Below are 20574 nucleotides of genomic sequence, written 5' to 3'. Positions count from 1 at the left end.
TTTATCTAGGATCCTGAGTTTACATTTTTTATTGCATTTAATTAAGCACTGTGATGTAAAATATATTATTTTCTTAATACAGTAAATACAGAAATTGCATCCAGTTAATGTTTCGGTGTTACTTGTGCCCTCTAACTCCAGGTGTCTGACTTAGTTGCCTGAATTGGATGAGTTGCCTTAGTTGTGGGGTCTTTCTGGTCCGTGGAGCTGGAAGCAGAGGAGTTGACCCCCATGAGCAGCCCACGCCGCTGGCCGTGCTGGTTGTCCCCCTCCTGGCTTTCCATTAATGGCATTTTTTGGTCAGGTGGCTGCTCCTGCCCTCTGCCTGCCAGAAGGGCTGGGATGGGGAGAAGTGAAGGGACGCGGCTTTCCCATCCCATCCCATTCCCACACTTTTGAGGGGGCTCCAGCACGGACCAAGGGGGACTGCAAGCCCCTGACCCTAGCGAAGCCGTGCTTCTGGCTCAGACTCCTGGAGGTAGATGGCACAACCACTTGGTTCAGCTGTGGGCAGAGCTGTGGAAGTGAGTAGTGACCCCTGATCCCGCACTGAGCATTGGGCAGGGGGTAGCAAAAGGCCGTTGGCAGAAAGGAGTAAAATCAGCACAGTTGGCTTACTCTGCTCTTTGTAAATTACGTCGGAATGTACCATAGCGTTTGCCGAGTGTGTATAATAAAGCCTCCGCGTCTCCGCTGTACAGTGTTTGGGTTTGAAACTGCGATAGCTTTTTTAGAAATGGGAGAGATCAGTGACTAAAGCCATTTCCAGTAATTAAAAAAAAAAAAAAGAAATCTTCATTGAATTAAAGGTTTTTGTAAATGTATTGATTCTTGAAATGACGGAATTGTCCATTTAAATGTTTGTATTGACAAATAAGCTACGAAAGTTCAGGACGTGCTCCTCGATCCAAAGTTGTTGGTGTTTAATTTGGCATTGCTACCTCATACGTAGGTTTTGCCTTTTGTACTGTTGCAGATAGAGAAAACAAGCTATTTTTTTGCTATTGCTATTTAAAACAACATTTTTTTACATGAGCCTGTGGTTCAACTTGACCACTTTCTAATATATTTTTGTACATATTTGACTTTTTAACTAATGTATGTGTTCTAGTCACTAGCTGTGTCTAACTGGCTGTAAATCAGATGTCCCTTCAGTGTTTACTTCCTAAGTAGCGTAATTTTATATTTTACTGAAATAATCATGCGTTAATTAACTAGCTTTTATCTGTCATCACGAGCGAGAGCTTTTCACATGCTTCGTACGTGGGGTTTAGAGCACAAGTTGTCCGAAAAGGCTTCTTAGAATCCTAAATACAGTGGGGAAGGGCCTGCAGGTACCTCTGCGCTTGCTGGCAGGCAGGTTCCTGATAAATCAGAATGTTGCTATTAGTCAGTCGTTTTCAGTTCTTTTCAAACGTTTGTGTAATAAAAACCTAGCGCGTGATTTTTTTAAAATGAAAAGAAGCCTCTATTTTGGACGCAGGCATTTTTGAAGCTAATTGTACATTTGAAGTGTAAATAATGTAACTTGTGACCGTCTCCTCAAACTCTGTATGTTGGTGTCGTAAGGAGAATGTTTTTAAGGCGGGTGCTTTGATTTTGGGGTAAAAAAAAGGTGGTGCCTGTGACAACACTGAAGCGCCCCTCCTCCTGTGCCAGAGCAGATGAAACTGGGATGCTTCCTTCGGTGGTTGCACAGCGGGTCAGCGGGAGATGGAGCGCTCTGGTAGCTGCGCTGGTTGGCAGCCGGTCTCGTAACGTGCCGGGGGGGTGGGAGGGGGTACGGCCGCGGCCTGCCGACGAGGGGGTGCTGCTGCTGTTCCAGTGCTCTCTGTCGCCACGCGAGGCTGTTAGAATGCAGTTCAGACCACTTGTCTGTGGGAAACGCATCTTGGTCGGTGACACCTTCAGTTTATTTACATGCTGAGTTTTATGTGAATTGGATTTTGAAGTAATTGTTTTTAATACGAACAAGCCTATAACTGAAAATAAAGCTTTTGCCTAAAATGAAGTAGTGCCTTTTTTTTTTTTTTTGCCTGTTTGTGGTGGTGTCTGAAACGAAAGACACTGATTTTTATCTTGTGAAGTGAGGATGCAAGTTTGCTGAGGTGCCTTGGGTATCCGCGGTTGTGGGCTGAGTGTTACCAGCTCCTGTGCTTCTCTTAGCCTGTCCGGGAATTTGAAGGACACGTGGTCTCCCCTTTAAAAGGACATCTCCATTTCTCCCTTTCCTCCTGCTTCTCTGTGCAAAAGGTCACAGACCCACCATCAGCCCTCTTTGTACTTTCAATCAGCTCTGGCTGTGTCGGCTACTTTGCTCGTCTGCCTGGGCTGAAATAAAATCCAGGTGCTCAGGGGCAGGGGGTAGTCACTTCAGGTGTTTGTTGCCAAGTTAGGAAGAAGTGATTACTGGAAAAGATGATGGCTTTGGAGAAAGGAAGCCTTCATAGAATCACAGAATGGTTTGGGTGGGAAGGGCCCTTACAGACCATCTAGTTCCAACCCCCCTGCCATGGGCAGGGACACCTTCCACTAGACCAGGTTGCTCCAAGCCTCATCCAGCCTGGCCTTGGACACTTCCAGGGATGGGGCATCCACAGCTTCTCTGGGCAACCTGTTCCACTGCCTCCCCACCCTCTCCAGGAAGAATTTCTTCCTGATGTCTAATCTAAACCTCCCCACTTTCAGTTTAAACCCATGAACGTAGAGCAGCGATGCCTTAAAGAACAACTGTTGGGCCATCAGCCCATTCCGGGGACTCACTGAAATGTAAACGGGGACACACACACACTTGCAATTGAAACCGGGGAATTTTGCAGCAGCAATACTTCCCTTGTAAAATACTTCCCTGTGGAAGATGCCGATGCCAGGAAAGTTTGGGTCCGTCCATGCAACAGCCGTGACAAATACCCTGCAGCTGTTCAGGAGAATCGCTGATCCCGCGGGTGAGACGCGTGACTGATCATCAGTGGAGACACACGGCCGCGTTTAACCGGATACCCGTACGTGCACTGCACCTTGGGCGCTTTACGCAGCCAGGTACTCACGTGACCAGCCTGGCTCAAGGGCCCCGGGACGGGAACTGGGCACACGTGAGCTTGTCCACACTTCCCAGGACAAACTTCCCAGGACTTCCTTGCGGTGCTTGCGTTCCCTGTTGGAGCCGTATATGGCTAGGCTTAGTCAGCCGGAATAGGGACCTTCTTGCTCCTGTATGACAAACTGCAGAAACATTTAAATGTTAATCAGCTGGCCAGAAAGAGGATCCACCTAAAGCTTAAAATCAGATGAAGTCCGGTGACAAGTACTGTAATACGCCCTAAGAAGATCCTTAGGAATATAAGCTGAAATTAATCAGCAGAGAAAGGGGGAAAAAAAAAGGACCAAAGTTGAACTCAGAGCCACATCAAAATTCAAACCGTTTGCTTTTGGCAGCCCAGCCTTAAAACGGCCCGAACTGTAACTATTAATAAAAGGCCTTTCTGCTGGCAAGGCAAACGGGGCTCAGGCGAAACTGAAACAGAAGGATGGTTTAAGGAACCAAAGCACAACTCTCTCCTGCTCCTCCCTACGTGCGCTGTTACAGCCTTGTCAAGACTCCGCTGACAGCAGACTGACGTTGTGGGCGAAAGACAGACACTGGAATCACATGGCCCTTCCTGTATGTGTTTATAGCTGCTTATCCCAGCCTTCCGGGAATGGATCTTCGCCAGGCTAAGAATTCTCAGTCCCCACCAGAAGACGAGGGAGCGGGAAGGCTGAGGAGCTGCTAAGCCTGCGTCTGTGGGAGTGCCAATCTGAACACCATCACCGCGGACGTTGCGCCTGGGCGCATTCTGCACCAAGCCTTGTTTCTGCAGCGGCGATCCCTTCGCCTTAACAAGCGTCCACACCTTCTCCGCAGCTAGGGAGTCTCTGCAGCTGCCGCTGTGTCTTCTGTCTCCTGTGCGAGGGAAAACATCTTCTGGGGCGGAAGACGCGTGATGGAATTTTAAGAAAATGGGAGAGTCACTGAGTGACTGGCATTGCTGAGATGGGCCAACAGGGAGCAGCACCGGGTTCCGTGTGAACCTCCTGCGTGGCGCACACAGACAGACGTAGGTATGGAGAGAGATCACCTGGAGTGCTGCATCCAGCTGTGGAGCCCTCAACATCAGAAGGATATAGACTGGTTGGAGTGAGTCGAGTGGGGGGCACAAAGATGCTCAGAGGGCTGGAGCCCCTCTGCTATGGGGACAGGCTGAGAGAGTTGGGCTTGTTCAGCCTGGAGAAGAGAAGGCTCCGGGGAGACCTTATAGCACCTTCCAGTACCTGGAGGGGCTACAAGGAAGCTGGGGGGGGCTTTTTACAAGGGTCTGGAGTGACAGGCCAAGGGGTAACGGGGTTAAATTGAAAGTGGGGAGGGTTAGATTAGATATCAGGAAGAAGTTCTTCCCGGAGAGGGTGGTGAGGCACTGGGACAGGTTGCCCAGAGCAGCTGTGGATGCCCCATCCCTGGAAGTGCTCAAGGCCAGGCTGGATGAGGCTTGGAGCAACCTGGTCTAGTGGAAGGGGTCCCTGCCCATGGCAGGGGGGTTGGAACTGGATGGTCTGTGAGGGCCCTTCCAACCCAAACCATTCTGTGATTCTGTGATCAGAGGGGTATGACTGAAAAATACAGAGGTTTGCATACGCTTATCGTTCTTCAGCCTTGGAGTGACATTTCCCCAAGAAGGTATTTTAATTTTGAAGATCAAGCCACAGAACTGTGTACAGCGATTAGACCTTGAGGTGAAACAAGATGACACTGAAGATAGGGAAAGGTACTGAATAAAAGCAACAATGTATTTTGAACTACCATCGATTTTTGTTCTCTTGGAAGACCAAGAACAAGTCACTCACCCTGCATTTCCGCGACCAAAGGTGTTGCTTTGCTCAAGCAGTATCCAGTATCTGTGGTCCCAGCTCCACAAGGCTTCCTTCAGGGTGTTCCTGAAACCTGCAAGGCTTTCTGCGGTCGCTTTGCTTCAGATTAAGGAGATGGAAAGAACAAGGTGAACTATAATGCTTTGGGTAGGCATAGATAATTATTAATATTTTCTAAATATCATTTTATGTCACTTATAAACCAGAACCAAATGAAACAAAAGTATTTCTTCATGACATGATGGTAAGTTGCCATGAACATATAACTAGTAACAGTACTATAGATCATGTGACTTACTGAACTACAATAGGGTGGCGTTTAAGCCTGTGTCAGGTCTCTATCATACACTTCTGTTTTGAGAAGTTAAAGAATATTAGATTAGGGATGCATAAGCTCCTTCGGAAATAGGTTTGCCTAAAACTGCTTCCATCAAATTAGTCATGTGTTGAGCCTGTGTACGCTATTACCAAAATACATAATTTTCACAGCTTCTTTTAAGTGAAATGCTAAGGGAGAAAATAAGAAAGTAAGATAAAAAATCCCATCAACAAAACCAGCTTTTAAATAATAATGGATTAATATAGCAACTGGCAGAGAACATGTGAAGTAGATGCTGTGATATTGTGTCTGCTTGGTTCTCCCAATCTGCCTCTCCTCATAAATGTCTTCCTGCTTACAACTGGCTTCCTCTTGGCTGCTCTGCGAGGAAGTGTCCTTCAAACTTCCTCCCACTTCAGGCAAGTATCACAGGTCAGGAATATGATTTATGTTCATGAAAAAGAAATTGAAGTTGGTGTCTTCGGGCTGACGAGACATATTTATCACTGGTTTTGTATTACTGTGGCAGCCAAGGGTCTCATCATGCTGGGAGAATACACATATAGTAAGACAGTCAAAGCCTACATCTTGCAATCCAAAATAAACAACAGATGACAAAATTCTTCATCCATTTTTACAGAAAATGGACATACAGACTAGAACAATTGCTGTCAGTATCTGGATGCCCATGAAGAAGTGTTGTTCATAGACACATGGACATCCAAACAGCTCTTCTGCGGGACCAGCGTAGCCTTTTTGCTTCAGAAGCAGAGTGATTGGGCATGGCTGACACTGAGGAATGTAAAAGATGCTGGAGCTGTCATGGTATAAGATCTAGGAAAGACCACCAGCAAATTAATTCCTGACTAAGGTAAAATTTGGGGTCTACTAGAGGGAGAAATTTAGCTGCATCCTGGGAATAACCTTATCCCAAAAAAGCAGATCAGCAGCAAGAGCCTGGAGTTTTCTTACTGCTTGGGAAGAGGATCAAGAAAGGACACTACCAAGTGAAGTAAGAACGAAGGCATTCCTTCTGTGGGCTAAAAGAAGTGAATTTAAGTTTAGTGAGACCAGAGCCTTAACGAGGTGTGTGGGTTGAGCAGCACCCGAGGGACACCACCGTGGTCAGATAAGGAAGTGTCACCTCTGGTCTTCAGGCAGGCGACGGACAGGAATGACCATGAAACGTACCCCCGCGCCACTGGTGAACAGCCACCCCGTTTTCAGTTGCTGAGGTTGCTGGGAGAGGTCTCAAGCAGCGACAAACCTTCCTCAGCATCCCACACAGACTCTTCGTGGCCATTTAACTGGTCTCCTGGGAGTCTTTCCTGGTGTTGTATAGGATTTTAAATCACAAAAGAGAGACAGAGTGGTTTGACACTGAGAATAAGCCAACATCCAGACAGGCACCAAAGGAACAACAGGTAAAACTGTAGTCCTGGTGTCTGTGAGTTCAGGTTTGGCTTGTTAAAGCTCAGTGGGAGCACACTGCAAATTAAAAATTAAGTGGAGTTTCAAATGGCTGCTTTGCAGTTTCCTACTGCAGGCATACTCCATAAAAAATATTAAATCCCATTTTTGCCTGAGCTCTTGCAGAATGAACCCAAACTGGTGCAAAATATTCCCTTTTAGTGATCTTGTAACATGTTTGCACGAGTCAGTTATGCCAGGGAGAAATTCTCTTTAATGAAATATGGAAATCTTAGGACTTCTCAGCATCTGACACTAAAAGATAAGGAATGCCTTCAAAGGATTTTGTCCTATTGGTATAAAAAGATAAAGCACAGCTAATACTCAGTATATGACAGCAGCCTTCTGCACTGGATTCATACGGGTTTGGAAGAAATCACAGGCAAATGAATTTTGTGGCTTACTTGGAATATAGACACATGCAAGGTGCTTGGAAGTGTCCTGAGAGTGAGTTTATCCTCAGAAAAACATTACAGAATCACAGAATGGTTTGGGTTGGAAGGGCTCTCACAGACCATCTAGTTCCAACCCCCCTGCCATGGGCAGGGACACCTTCCACTAGACCAGGTTGCTCAAAGCCTCATCCAGCCTGCATGAGGCTTTGAACCTCATCTTCTTTTTATAAAGAACATCAGGAATCAGAGATTTTATTTTTTTCTTCTCTAGGAAATGCAATTGCTATCAGAAAGACAAATGAAGACAGGAAAATTTTGCCATGGATATAAAGGACTTCCCTATAAGAAGGAAAGAGGATTTCCCCTAAGATTGAAGTTTCATTAGAGGTTTAGAATAAACTCCAATGAAACTCCTTAGAAATGTGCCATGATAAAAACGGAACAGCCTTCAATCTAATCGTAGAATCCCAGGATGGTTTGGGTTGGAAGGGACCGTTAAAGATCACCTAGTCCCAACATCAAACCTCAAATTTGGAGATACAAGGCTGCAAAAATGTGAAATAAGCATTTTTAACATGATTTAATGTAAACCTGATATTTTCAGCTAGGAGAAAGCATCAGTTCTAAGAGAGGTCAGAGCGGAAGACGTGAACGGTAACACAGAAGAAGATGATCTGGTTGTAAGCCCTGCCATAAAACATAACCAATTTGACAAACAAGATTGTCGGGACAATAGTACTAGCATAGATTATGGCAGTTGTGTGGTAAACCCTGGAGGCATCCAATACCCAGGCCAGAAGGAGGAGAAAACAGATCCTGATGTTCAAGTTGGTCTAAATGTACAGGGAACGATCTGGCAAGAAGCCTATGGGGCCCTTGAATTCACCCACCTGAGTGTCCTGGAGTAAAAACCACCCAGGCCAGGCTGTGACCAGCAGGATGAGGTGTTCGCTTTGTTCTTCTTTTTCTCCTGGTGGGAAGCAGGGAAATTTGAATAAACTCTCCTGCCATGGCATCAGGAACAGATCTAGAGAAGGGAGTGACACTGGAAAAGAGTTTTGCGTGCCTCCTCTTGTCCTCTGAGGAAAACAGATTGATCCTGGAAGACCTTTAGGCCTAAAAAATTGCTGTTGAAAGATCATTGCAAATTTCCATTCGTGACACGGTAAATTGCTGGCCAGAAATTTTGGGCCTCTGAAATATTAATTTGATTAAATTGAGGTTTTTTTCTTTTAACTTCCTAATAACGGGTGAATGTTGGGTAACTGAAAGCCAGTCATTAAGGTACACGGGGCCAAAGTGGCTGCAGCTTAATGCAGTTAAACGCCACCGCGATTTCAGTACGTTCCTTCACCCTTTTCATCCCTGCCCCCGCCCTTCCCACGGAGTTTCTCAGGCATGAAGAATGACTTCTGTGCTGAATAGGTACAAGCTGCAGAGGGGCCCTGTAACATTTATGCATGGGTGCAGCTGGGTGTTTTATCAACATCAGGACACAAATCCAATATAGCGTAAAAAATGAATCCATCTAAATTCCTTCTAGGAGACGGTCGAAATTGCGTAGTGTGTTTGGCTTTGTAACGCGCGGTGATTGATGGCATTTCGCCTCAAGATGGAACAGGGTTTATCAGAAAGATCAGGGGCACACTGAAATGTTTGTGACCAAGCATAGCTGCAGCAACCAAGCAGCACTCCGCATACGCTGCTTCAACCTTTCCATCAACATTTGGCTTACAGAATTGTAGGTTCAGAAATACAAATAAAACCAATCAATTTTTAGAACATTGGATGCTCAAACTTTAGCTACTTTTTCAGTTTCACCCAGAGATGTATGAAACAACTTTTAGGTTTTTAAATTTAAGTTGTTTTCAGGCTTTAAAATCTTTCTGAGTGCAGAGGGGCAATTTGGTGACTGTCTCGTGTCAGAAAACCGTCTCACAACTGAGAAATCTCAGTCTGTTTTGGGGAGATACTTGAATGTCTTCCTGCATTTTATCGTCCAAAGTTGACTTCTTAACATCTAACAGCCCTCCCTCTTCATTGTGCAAAGAGTACGTACAACTTCAGAGTGCAGTATGAAAAAGTAAAGATCAGTTTTGCTCAAAGCATTAGAGTATTCGTTCTTTTTTAAGTATCCATCTGCTGTGCTGACTCCTCCAAAACATCCGACCTATTACCGGAAAAACACATTACAAGGACTGTAAAGAAGGCGGAGGGAGAACTAATGTGCAAACATATGAGAGATGGTCACTGATCTCATCTCTTCCATCACTTGGAGAGGCACAGTCTGCCCCAAGGAAACGTCCTTGGCCTTCTATGGATAAAGAAAGAAGAAAAAAAGAGAAACTTAAACAATTGAGCTAACATTTCAAAATAAAATAAGATTTTAGAAAACAAACTGCAGCTATGGCCGCTACTTTTCTCCATTTAAATCTTCTTGCTCCATCTGGAATAAATAAATAAATGGAAGTTTATTTCTGAGAGATCAGACAACAGCTTTAAATTATTGCCTAAAATATGCAAGCTTGAGATTAAATGGGGGGAAAGTAGGAAAGAAAAGTGCTTGGACATAATAAAACTCTTCAGAAATAACTAAATAATCTCACTTGAAATGATTTTTCAGAGTAATTAAATACTTCTAACCTACTTCTGAATGCAGAAAACCCATTAATCCTAACACAAATATTTATGTTCTGCTTAAAAGCTAGTATTAAAAAAAGGATCTATGAAGGGCAAAGATTAAAAAAAGTCAATTAATGATGTTATGTAAGTAACTTCACTTGCCAAAATGTCTGTTTAGCCAGCTTCGTGCTGACTTCTGTGCCACACGCAAAGTTAAAAGTCAAAATTGAGATGACAAATCACTGATCCTACTTTCTTCATTATTTTATGATATCCCTAGCATTCCCCTACCACTATCTTCCTAACTGGCAAAAAAAAATTCTAGAGGTCTGTGTTTGTTTTCTTAACGCTGTTCTGATTCTCGTAGAGGGTTTCCCAGACAACAAGCAGGTAGATATCTTACCACTGCTTTGAACAGGAAACATTTTCAATGCCTTCCTTATCAAAATTACTGGAAAGTCAGATCTGTTGCCCTCTTTCAGTTCTCGGAGTTACGCAGGAGGAGGACATGAGTTAACCTCCCAGCTGACCCCAGATTTCTCCAGCACACGGTGCCTCGGATGCTGCTCTCAAATGCCTGCTCCTAAGTCTTCAGATGAATAAATATGAAAAACCACTTAGGATGGGGAATAAGCAGAATACAGATGACATCTGCTTTATATCGTAGAACAACTTTGACCACAAGGCCACTTCGGTAACCGCTTGACAGGCGTGTCTGGTGTAGAATCAGATTTCCAAAGATGCTTATTAGCGGTGTGCCACAAAAGCACTTCATACTAAACCTCTACAGAAACTAGTCTGTTTGCTAGTGATCTCACAAACTTCTGTATTTTGCAATAAAGATACAGCATAGTCTTACCTAGTAACATAATTTAATACGATCTTTTTTTCACTTATGACCCAGATACTTAAAAGAAGTCAAGTAATTGATAAACCCATCATTTTACTTGCAAATTTAAATGCAAGGGTGAATGAAATAGCTGCAATGTTTTTAAATCAGGTTTTCAGTGAGCAAGCGGTTTTTGTACCTTCTGCTGGTGCCAGTATTTTCTTCCCGACACGTTGGATTACCTGAGTTGTTAAGAACAACTTATAAAAAAAGTTATTAGCATTTAATAATCTGCTGCTTTTTGAAGGATGTTCATCCAGTCACACACACACAAAAATCATTCAAAGTAGAAACCATGGCTGATATAACCTAACACTCTACCTTTTCTCAGTCATGCTATTAATTTGGATATGATTGTGTCTAATCCTTATAATGACAGACACGGTTTGTGGAAGACAAGCTGGCAGTGAATTTGAAAATAGAGAGAAAATAACTCATTGGATTTTCTTCTTAAATGTGCAAAATCATATTCCAATAGAAGGTTTTTAAAACCAATCGTGCATATTAATTGACGGCTTTGGTCTTGAGAAGATTAAATAGCATAGCAGAAACCCAATAATATTCATGAATTACATGATACGTTTCATATATAAAAAATATGAAGGGGTGGCTCTCCTGCAAATAAGTCATGCACAAAACTAAATATCATTCATGTCATTTTTACAAGATTTTTCTACAAAGTGTAGGTCTGTGCTGATCAGAGAATCATATTCATACTCACCGTCTCGTCCCAAAACACCTCCAGTTGCCCAAGTCAATGCAAATACATCAAGTTTCCCTGGTAAGGACTGCAACTTATCAGAACACTTTTCCAGAAATTATTTCTTTTTTCCCCTGAAATGAATGAAACAGGAAAAAAAAAAATCAATAATGTAAGCAGATTATTATCATCTTCAAATATTTCACTGCCATAAACTAACATGCATTGTAACTTTTCAAAACATTTCATGTAGTTTTACAAACGCATGCACTACTTTGGCTGGCATTTTGGTAGCGCTTGCTTACCAGAACCCAAATGGTGTGTGAAATAATGTATCACTATTAAGGGTAAAAGGGTAAATAATTTTGCAGTACTGCTACTAAAATTCAAACTGCATGAAGCAGGGAAAAATACGGTTCTAGAGTCATACGGCTTTCTGAATAAGTGTTCCACATTTTTGGGGGTGTGGGGGGACAAAGCATAAATTACTCCTCTAGCACTCCACTGTAGGTGCAGAGGCAGCACGTGGGTTTAACCTGTTTGGGGTTGAGGTTGTTTCTGGTTGATTGTCTTTTGGTTTCGGTCCCACCAGTGTCCATGCTGTGAGTGTGCATTCTGCTCTCCCACGTGGTTTGCTCACGTCAAAAGATATATGCATATGATCTCTTGGGTTTTGGGGTGTTGGGTGTTTTTTCCCAGCTGGAGCATCCCAGGTTATATCAACTCTTACGGAAAAGCAGATAGGGGTGGAATAGACTGCAGCATGTGCAAAGATATCCTCGTCTCAAATAACTTCCCATCCAGCAACTTAGTTTTCTCTTTCAAGCATCTGCGCTGTACGTATGATGCATGCAACCCACGGGTGATGATATTACTTGGCCTTCAGGTCAAACAGCATCACTCTCCCACATACAGAATCCAACCTTAAAACTTGTCTAGACTCATAATACATGGGAAAACATAAGCAGGGAGCCAGGAGCTCCAGAGATGCTCTTGAGCCTACAGACGTGGCTTAGGGTCTTACAGAACATCCTTCAGCCACGTCTGGGCTTCACCTGTGACATCTCCCAGCACACTTTACCATCTTTAGAAGTCAAGAGTATCTAGAATGTGACTATTGAATGAAAACTAGATTGGTTCAACTGAAATTACCCCATGCCACGGTTAAAACTACCACATAAAAGTACATTTTTTCAGACAACTGTTAATTAAATTACAGAGCTCGTTTACTTCGCCCACAGGATGCTGTGTCAGCAGAAAGTAGAACTCTCTTCTCAAAGGGATCAGACAGGTTCCTGGAAGATAGCTGCAACTTTAGCTGTTTGCTGCAATGTTCTGGATGTAACCCCCAGCTCAGGAAGTGTCTTCGTGTTGCTCGGGTCGGACCAGTGGGCAGCCAGGAGTCTTGAGACAAGAGTAGTTAAGGTGGTATTTAGTAGGATGTATTTTCTTATATGATTTCACTGCAGAGCAGGGAGCAGATATTGTCATGACAAAAAAATCTCCCAGTTTAATAGGAAATGTTACACGTTCCTCCACCTACAGATATGAACTAGAAGGCTAATGAATTGTAAGAAGCAGAAGTCTGTGTCCACAGAAAACCATTGCATGCTGTCAGGAAAACCAGAATGGAACAGAAATACATCAAAGTCTGATTTACTCTTGAATAAAGTACAAAAACTGGGTCTTTACATTCTTCAGTTGAAAGCAGCTATAAACAGCCAATTAGCTGACTGCATGAAATATTACAGTTTGCATACGCAGCAGGTCGCAGCCACCTATGTATCTTTGAGAAAACTCAATACACAGTATGGGGGGGATAAAGCTCAGTCATGCAACTGTTCAGTATCTTGGGAAATTTGGAACAGGAGAGTAGAAAATCAGAGGCTTCTCTCAAAAGACAGGAAAAGGGATTTCACAAGCCAGTACCCAAAATGCCAGGCTGGCACTACTCCGAAGCGCGCTTGGACCATACACGCCATGGAACATACCATTAAGAAATTCAATGCAGTAACTAAACTTCACCTATTTTAATGGCACTAATGTAAGATTAATGAATTATCCTTTATCCTTCAGTGTGAAGAGATTACTGCAACAGCAGGAACTGTCCTAAAGAACCATGTCATGGAGACACATTCTTAAAAGTGCAAGGCAACTCCTTATCATCACTATTTAAAGGAATTTACTTGTTGGCTATTTACTTAGCGTGTCCAGCGTCATCATCAGAGATTCTTCACAACTCCCTTCTACTGCACAGAAATAGCTGCATTTTCTGTGTTTATATCTAAAGTTTTGTCCTTTTCCAAACTTCTTTGAAACAAACTTTTACGTTTCTGTGTAACTGTTCTTGGAACTTTTAACAGACTTACAATAATAAAGCATTCCAATCCTTCATTATTTTCATTCTGTTAATGAAAAAGACTGCATTTTTCATATTTCAAACCATTTATAGTCTGTATAAATATATACATACAGCTAAGCTTAATCTTGCTCCCTTTGAAGTAAATACTTACTGTTATCAAAGATTCTATGAACAAACACAAACAAGCAACAAGACACCAGTTACTTAAAGTCACCTCATTAATATTTACTGCCTAATTTCAACTAGTTATTGGAAGAGGAAATCAGCGGGGCCTAGCTTTAATCACGCTAACCGTGTGCTACAAGGTTTAACTGGCCCTTAGGGCATAGCAGGTTGCTTTGTATAGAGCGTAAACAGTAAAATTGCCACATCGTTACACAGTCAAGAAAAAGCAGGATGAGAACTGCACGGCCGACACATGCCCTTGAGTGACCTTGTTGCCCAGTGCTACTCCTGGGGGGTGACTGCTTGTACACTGCATCTCTGTGACTTTGGGGGTAGCTGCGCTTGACCTAGCAACGGGAACACAGGGTCTGCACGTGTAACACCGTAATAGCGAATGAGATCAATACATTGAGAATAACGATGTATGCATGTGTCAGAGCAAAATGGTACACAAGAATATTGCAGAGAAAGCACAAAAACCTGAAAATCCCATAAAGTCACGATTTTAGCTGAGAATAAGATTTTGATGTCTCTTCTCGTCTTAGTGTCTTGTCTGACCTTTAAAATAACAAATTATTTTTAAAACAAGAAAGCTTACATTGTTACTGTGAAAATGACTGCACATCTACTAACAGTAAAAGTATTGGCTTGAGAAAAACATCTCACTTCAACCATCATTCTGACACTTGATAGTAAATTTTTAATATATATACACATACACATATGTGTATAAATATATTAACACACATATGGATATCACAGATGTATACGACAGACACAGAGAGTTCACAAGCAGCAGAATGCGTCTATAAGGTAACAGGCTTTTAGTTATTACAAGTAAGAGACATCATTCCCTGTTACTAAAAATTTCTATTCTACCAATCACCTATTTGATAGCTAAAAGAAGGTACAGAAAAGCATGCTTTTGTAATGCTGCTTGTAGAGAAAAGCATGCCTTTACAATGCTGCTTATACAGAAAAACATGTTTTCTAATGCTGTTTTTAATTGAATGTCATATCCTAAGAGAGATGAGATACATCATAAAAGAAAGATGCCATATTTGTCTCAGTGAAAAGGAAAAGAAAAACATTGTAACAGTTTAAGATGTCAAAAAAGCTTTTCAAAAGCAAATTAAAGCCTTTTACTTGGTTTCCTGCTTCACAAGAGAACTGAAGCTTTAAATTTAGAATATGTGATATTACAGTCACAAACAGACTTTTTCAGCTTTGCTTCACCTATTGTCTATAGCAGCTTGTTACTGGAGCCAGACAAAGACTATTAACATATTTGCTGAAATACACGTTTCCTTCTAACTTTATTGGTTTTACTAGCAGTAAGTTTTATCACACGTATTTATAGTAAATTTTTTAAATTTTGGACATAGTGTCTGAATAAAGCTGGAAAACCAAAACCAAACCGAAACAAAACTCCCCCAACCACCAGAATGGGAGCTGTTGAAGCACTAAATCAAGTTTGTCTTGGATTTGGAAATGAGCAATTTTAACACTGTCATCTCTGACAGAAAGGATGTAGCCATTCTCAAAAACTGCATAAGTCCTTCTGCAGCAGAATCTTCTAAGGTCTAAGGGGCCATAAGGATCATTTCCTTTGTTCTGCCTCTGAAAAAATTCAGTCTCTCTGCAGGGAGAAGGACTGTCTCCAGTTTTTCAAGAGAGCCAGATGTGCCAGGTATGCAGTTGTTACCGCCAACACACGAGAGACTGTAATCAGCGTCTATCACAGCCTGAAAGGGAGGCTGAAGTGAAAGCCGGGAGAGCTGTCTCTGGAGCTCACCGACATAACCTTAAAATGTCATGACATTAAATTCACATCTGACAAAAAGCTTTTCATAACTTGCAAGTCTGAACTTAAGAAATCAAAAGAATAAGCCCCGAGTCGTGCACAGGTGACTTTGACCTTTCCTTTGCTGCAATTACTAACCAAACTGAGGGGAAAGCACAGGAAAAGAAAATCAGCATGTTGAGGAATACTAGTTGTTTAGTTTAAACAACTAAGTTTTAAATAGAATGAATATCTCAGAGTCCAGCACAGGGGTTATAGCATAATGTTGCTATGTAACAGGGGTTATAGCACAATATCTCAGAGGACACAGGGGTTATAGGATAATGTTGAGTAATTTGGTGTACTGTGTGTTCATTACTCACTTAGCACGAGTAGCTGGGTTTGCTAAAGCCTTAGGCCTCAAGCTGTAGATTTCCATTGAGCTATGTTTTCGGCTGGGATAGAGTTGACTTTGTTCTTAGTAGCTGGTAGAGTGCTGTGTTTTGGATTTCGTGTGAGAATAAGGTTGATAACACACTGATGGTTTTGGTCGTTGCTAAGCAGTGCTCACCCCAAGTTCAGGCTGGCAGAGTGAGCAGGGGTGCAAGAAGCACAAACCAGAAGGTAAGGAGGCTACAACCATCAACAAGATGAGAACAGCCAACAACCTGCCTGAAGACAGTAAGGTGTTAGAAGACCCCAGACCAAAAAAGTCACCACTGGACCGAGAAGGTGCGTGGGGGGTGGATGCATAGATTATAAGGGTATAATTGCCCAGAAATTCCTTTGTTCATGGTCCCTCTCCAGAGGCATTCAACTCTTATTTAGGAAATTGTGATTTTTCTACTATGGGAGTATCTCATGCAGGATCTCTGCATGAGAACGCATTGTGCCATATACATATATATACACACACACACACATAAACACTCCCACACACATACACCTTCTGATTCACTTTTGTCAAGCGCTTGCATATTCCCCACTAGATCATTATCACTTTCATCTTCCAGGATCTCCTAAAGATGTCACACATTGCTCATCCTTTTTCCATTAACTGTCCCATCTCACCTACCTTCCTAATCATAACCATCATAAGGAACGGAACGGATTTTTATTTATATGGGACAGTACCTGCATGGGAACCTAACCATAAAGAGATGCCGGTGTGGTATTTCTAGTATTATTTTTTAGTGAAAAACTCAAATAAATACATGTTATTTTATTTACCTTTAAAAGTTTGTTTCATAATTCTGCATGTTATGCAATTTTTTTTTCTGCAAAGTCATCCTCTTAACACTGAACTATAGAATCATTGAATCATAGAATTGTTTTGTTGGAAAAGACCTTTAAGATCATTGAGTCCAACCGTCAGTAGGATTTCACACATGCTTCAAGCCTGTAATCAGCATAAATACTGTTCAGGGTCTAAGTGCAGGAAAATATTTTCACAAGAGGTCCAAGTAAGATCACTTACTCTTAATTTTAAAAGGGCTGTACAAATGTTTTGTCTATACACACAATTCTCATCCCTCAGAATGTTACTCAGGACTGAAAAACAGGTTCCACAGTGTTTAAATCTTTATGTATATTTGCTATGAAGTGAGCAAAAGAATGCAGTATAAACCCAAAAGGAACAAGGTAATGAGAACGAGCCAGAAATCTCAACATTACCAGGGATTTCTTACTATTTTGTCTAAAGAGCGAAAGAGGTATGAAACATTAAAATAAGTATTACATTCAAGAAATACTGCACAAATGTTGCTAACAAGATCACGCGTGTCAGTGAGAGGGTAAGATTACATGGAGGGAATATGCTGAAAAAAGGAAGCAAACAGAAATCCCAGGCAAAGATAGACGATCTGAGGCATTCTGAAAGGTAGATTTATGGAACACTGTGAGAATTTGTCATGACAGAGAAAGAGGAAAATGGAATGCAGTGTTTCTATAACTTGCACCTGACTATTCCTGAGATTCCTCCCTGAAGTATCATAGAAGAGGCATCCATACGCCATCCTCTCTTGTGGAATGCACAGGGATACAAGGTAGAGCACAGGCAATGCTGGTTTAGTGCATGCAGAACCACAGATGATATGTCAGAGTTATTCTGAGATTACATGAGAAGAGCAGGAAATGTAGACGACAGACTTCAAAACCAAAGTTACTGGGCATAATTTCCTTGAGTAGTGTGCATTTCCATAATGGATGATTCCAAAAGTAAGCCTCTAGATAACTGAGCTAGGCAGCTGGTTCTGGAATCCTTCACAGAAATAATTGTGGGACCACTCTGTGGATTATGGTATCTGTGCTAGATGGCTCAGAAATGGTTTAATGTCGAAAGAAGGCATTTAGTCACAGGTGGCTAAATCATTTGAACAACAATGACATGGTGTGTCACTACCCGGTAACCAAAGAACTGGAACGACTCCGTCTTATTTCTCATCTGTTCAGGAGAAAGGGAAGTGAGGCATCAGTGTGCCCACCACAGAGCATCCTAATAAAAGGTCCACTTGACAGAGTAGACACATGCATAACCACTTTATGAATATGCATATGGGCTATCGTATATGTCTCTGAGACGGAACCACGACTTACACTGCACGCAGTTCAGAGTGCCAAGCAGACATTATAAATGTCTAATGACAATACTGTCAGGAAGCAGCATTTGATTTCAAAGTATCGCTGAATTTTAAATATGGAATACAATCACATAACATATTCTCATTTATCTCCATCAGTGTTTATGTCTTACCAGCTATAAATCCACTTAATTGAAGGAGATGTGAATTAATTCCTTCAATTTTATTATTCATAGACAAGTGAATATTCACCAAATGGAAGGCTGTCAAAATACGGAAGGCAGTCTTTCTGATAGTTAAAGCTTTTTGTCTTTGATCATATGGATATGCTTTTCAGCAGTCATTCCTACAACTCATTTCACAGCATTTGTACGCTTAACTAGAATGTTCCTGAAATCTGAAGATGCTTCCTTTTGTAGTACTGATTTTGATCTTTGCAATGCTAGCATTATTCACCATGCTAAGATAATAATATAATAATATAAATAATAATACAAACCGTCTGCTGCAGGATTCTACTTGTGCCACTGAACTACTAAGAGACAGAAGACTTGTCCTCTGCGGATTGAACACTGCAAGAGAAAAAACTAGGTTTTATTCTGTACATTAAAAATGTCAAACCCTTAAGTGCAACCAGTTGTCTACTAAGAACTGTTAGGATTTTGTTAGCATAAAGACTACTTTAACACATTCCACTTGTAACTGCAGTGTTCTTGAAGCATGCACAGTCATACGTAAGATGAGATAGAATAAGCAACTCAATTTCAAGCAATTACTTAAACGCACTCTAAAACAACACAGTTCTGAGAAATAGTGTTATCAAAAAGGTAAACTGCTGTAAAGAGCACAGAATTGTATTTTCTTACATTTATTCAACTTGTTATTCTGTGTAATCATTTAAAACTATTTCAAAGCCTGCCTAAAAATTCTTGGTTCACGACATCAACATTTTCAGTATTACTTCCCTCTCAGATTCTCCCTCAATTCTTTGTTATTATAAACTTTTCAGGACAGATACTGCTTCACCTTATATAGCAGCACACACACTTCTGGGGCTTAAATATAGACTCTCTGAAATTATTCTTCTACAGTTAAAGTACCATTGCCACTTAAGCTGCATTTCTGAATCTTGCTACACATGCATTTTTTGGTACCATAGGTCTATTCCTAAAAGTAGTTTCCAATCTGTTCATGGTTTTAGACTCTGCTTTCACCCTTCTTCATTGCAGCCTTCATAGTAAAGAATTGCAACATAGGTTCCTGTAGTTACTCAAACCACATGGAGAAGGTTCACACAGCAAAATCATCAGCCTTGCCTCTTGTGGAATTTTCTCAAGGAATTGGGGTTACTGTACACTAAGTATCTTTTCTCTTACTCTCCTATTCTATTTTTATGGGTCTTCTGTATATAAAATCAGCATTTTGGTCTGGAGCATCCTTTAGGATAGTGGTGGTACTGCGAATGTCCCTGAACTTTCAGCAAACATAGTAAAAAGCAGGTCTCCCTGCACTGATCAGTTCCTTCACCATGAAATAAGGGTGGTTGGCATGGGCTGACATAGGCCCCTTGCTGAAGCTGCATCACATGACCGGTTTGTTTACATATGGGATTCCAAGTAATTTAAATACCTTGCTTTAGGGGGAAATGACCTAAAAAAAGCTCTCCAGAACATCATAATAAGCAGCATACCAGGGTAGCACATATCTATGTCACACAACTAAAAAATACCATCCCAAAAACCAAATACAAATTCAAAATTCAAAATAACCGATACCCTAATGCTTGAGACAGCAGAAGTCATAAATAAGAACAAAGAATGAAGATGAAAATGGAGGAGGCAGAGCAACTGAATGACTGCAGAAATCTGTTGACATTCCTGAAATGTTACACCCAAAAAAGAAGTGACACATAAAAACCCATGGCATGTGTCTATTGGACTGACCAAATTAACTGCCCTGAAGTTTTCATAGACCCATGATACAAGGCAGCAGTAAACAGAGAGGGAAAAAGCTTGCAAAAAACTTATATTTCTTCCTTGATCTGGTTCTCATTAGAGGCATCACTTCTCATTAGACCACAGCTTGTGTTATTTTTATTTGAGACTAAGCAGAAATACTCAGAGGTCTTATGCTCTACTTAAAAGTATGCAATACTCTATAATTTCAAAATGGAGGAACTTTGGTTATTTTAACCTTTGCTAACATTCTAGAAAAATGGTGTCAGAAAGGCCTGAACGTGCAGTTAAATGTGTTTGCATGTCACTATGTATGTTTGGAGTATTCTTTTTAATTACTTTAAAATAAAGACTAGCATAACCAAACTTAGTTATTCAATGAATAAACTTAAAGGAGCTTTGCCTCACTGTGACATTTAGAAATTTAAAG

This window comes from Eurypyga helias, unplaced genomic scaffold (genome assembly GCF_000690775.1).
Source record: "Eurypyga helias isolate BGI_N326 unplaced genomic scaffold, ASM69077v1 scaffold1815, whole genome shotgun sequence".
Lineage (NCBI taxonomy): Eukaryota > Metazoa > Chordata > Aves > Eurypygiformes > Eurypygidae > Eurypyga > Eurypyga helias.
Note: the sequence above shows the minus strand (reverse complement) of the source record.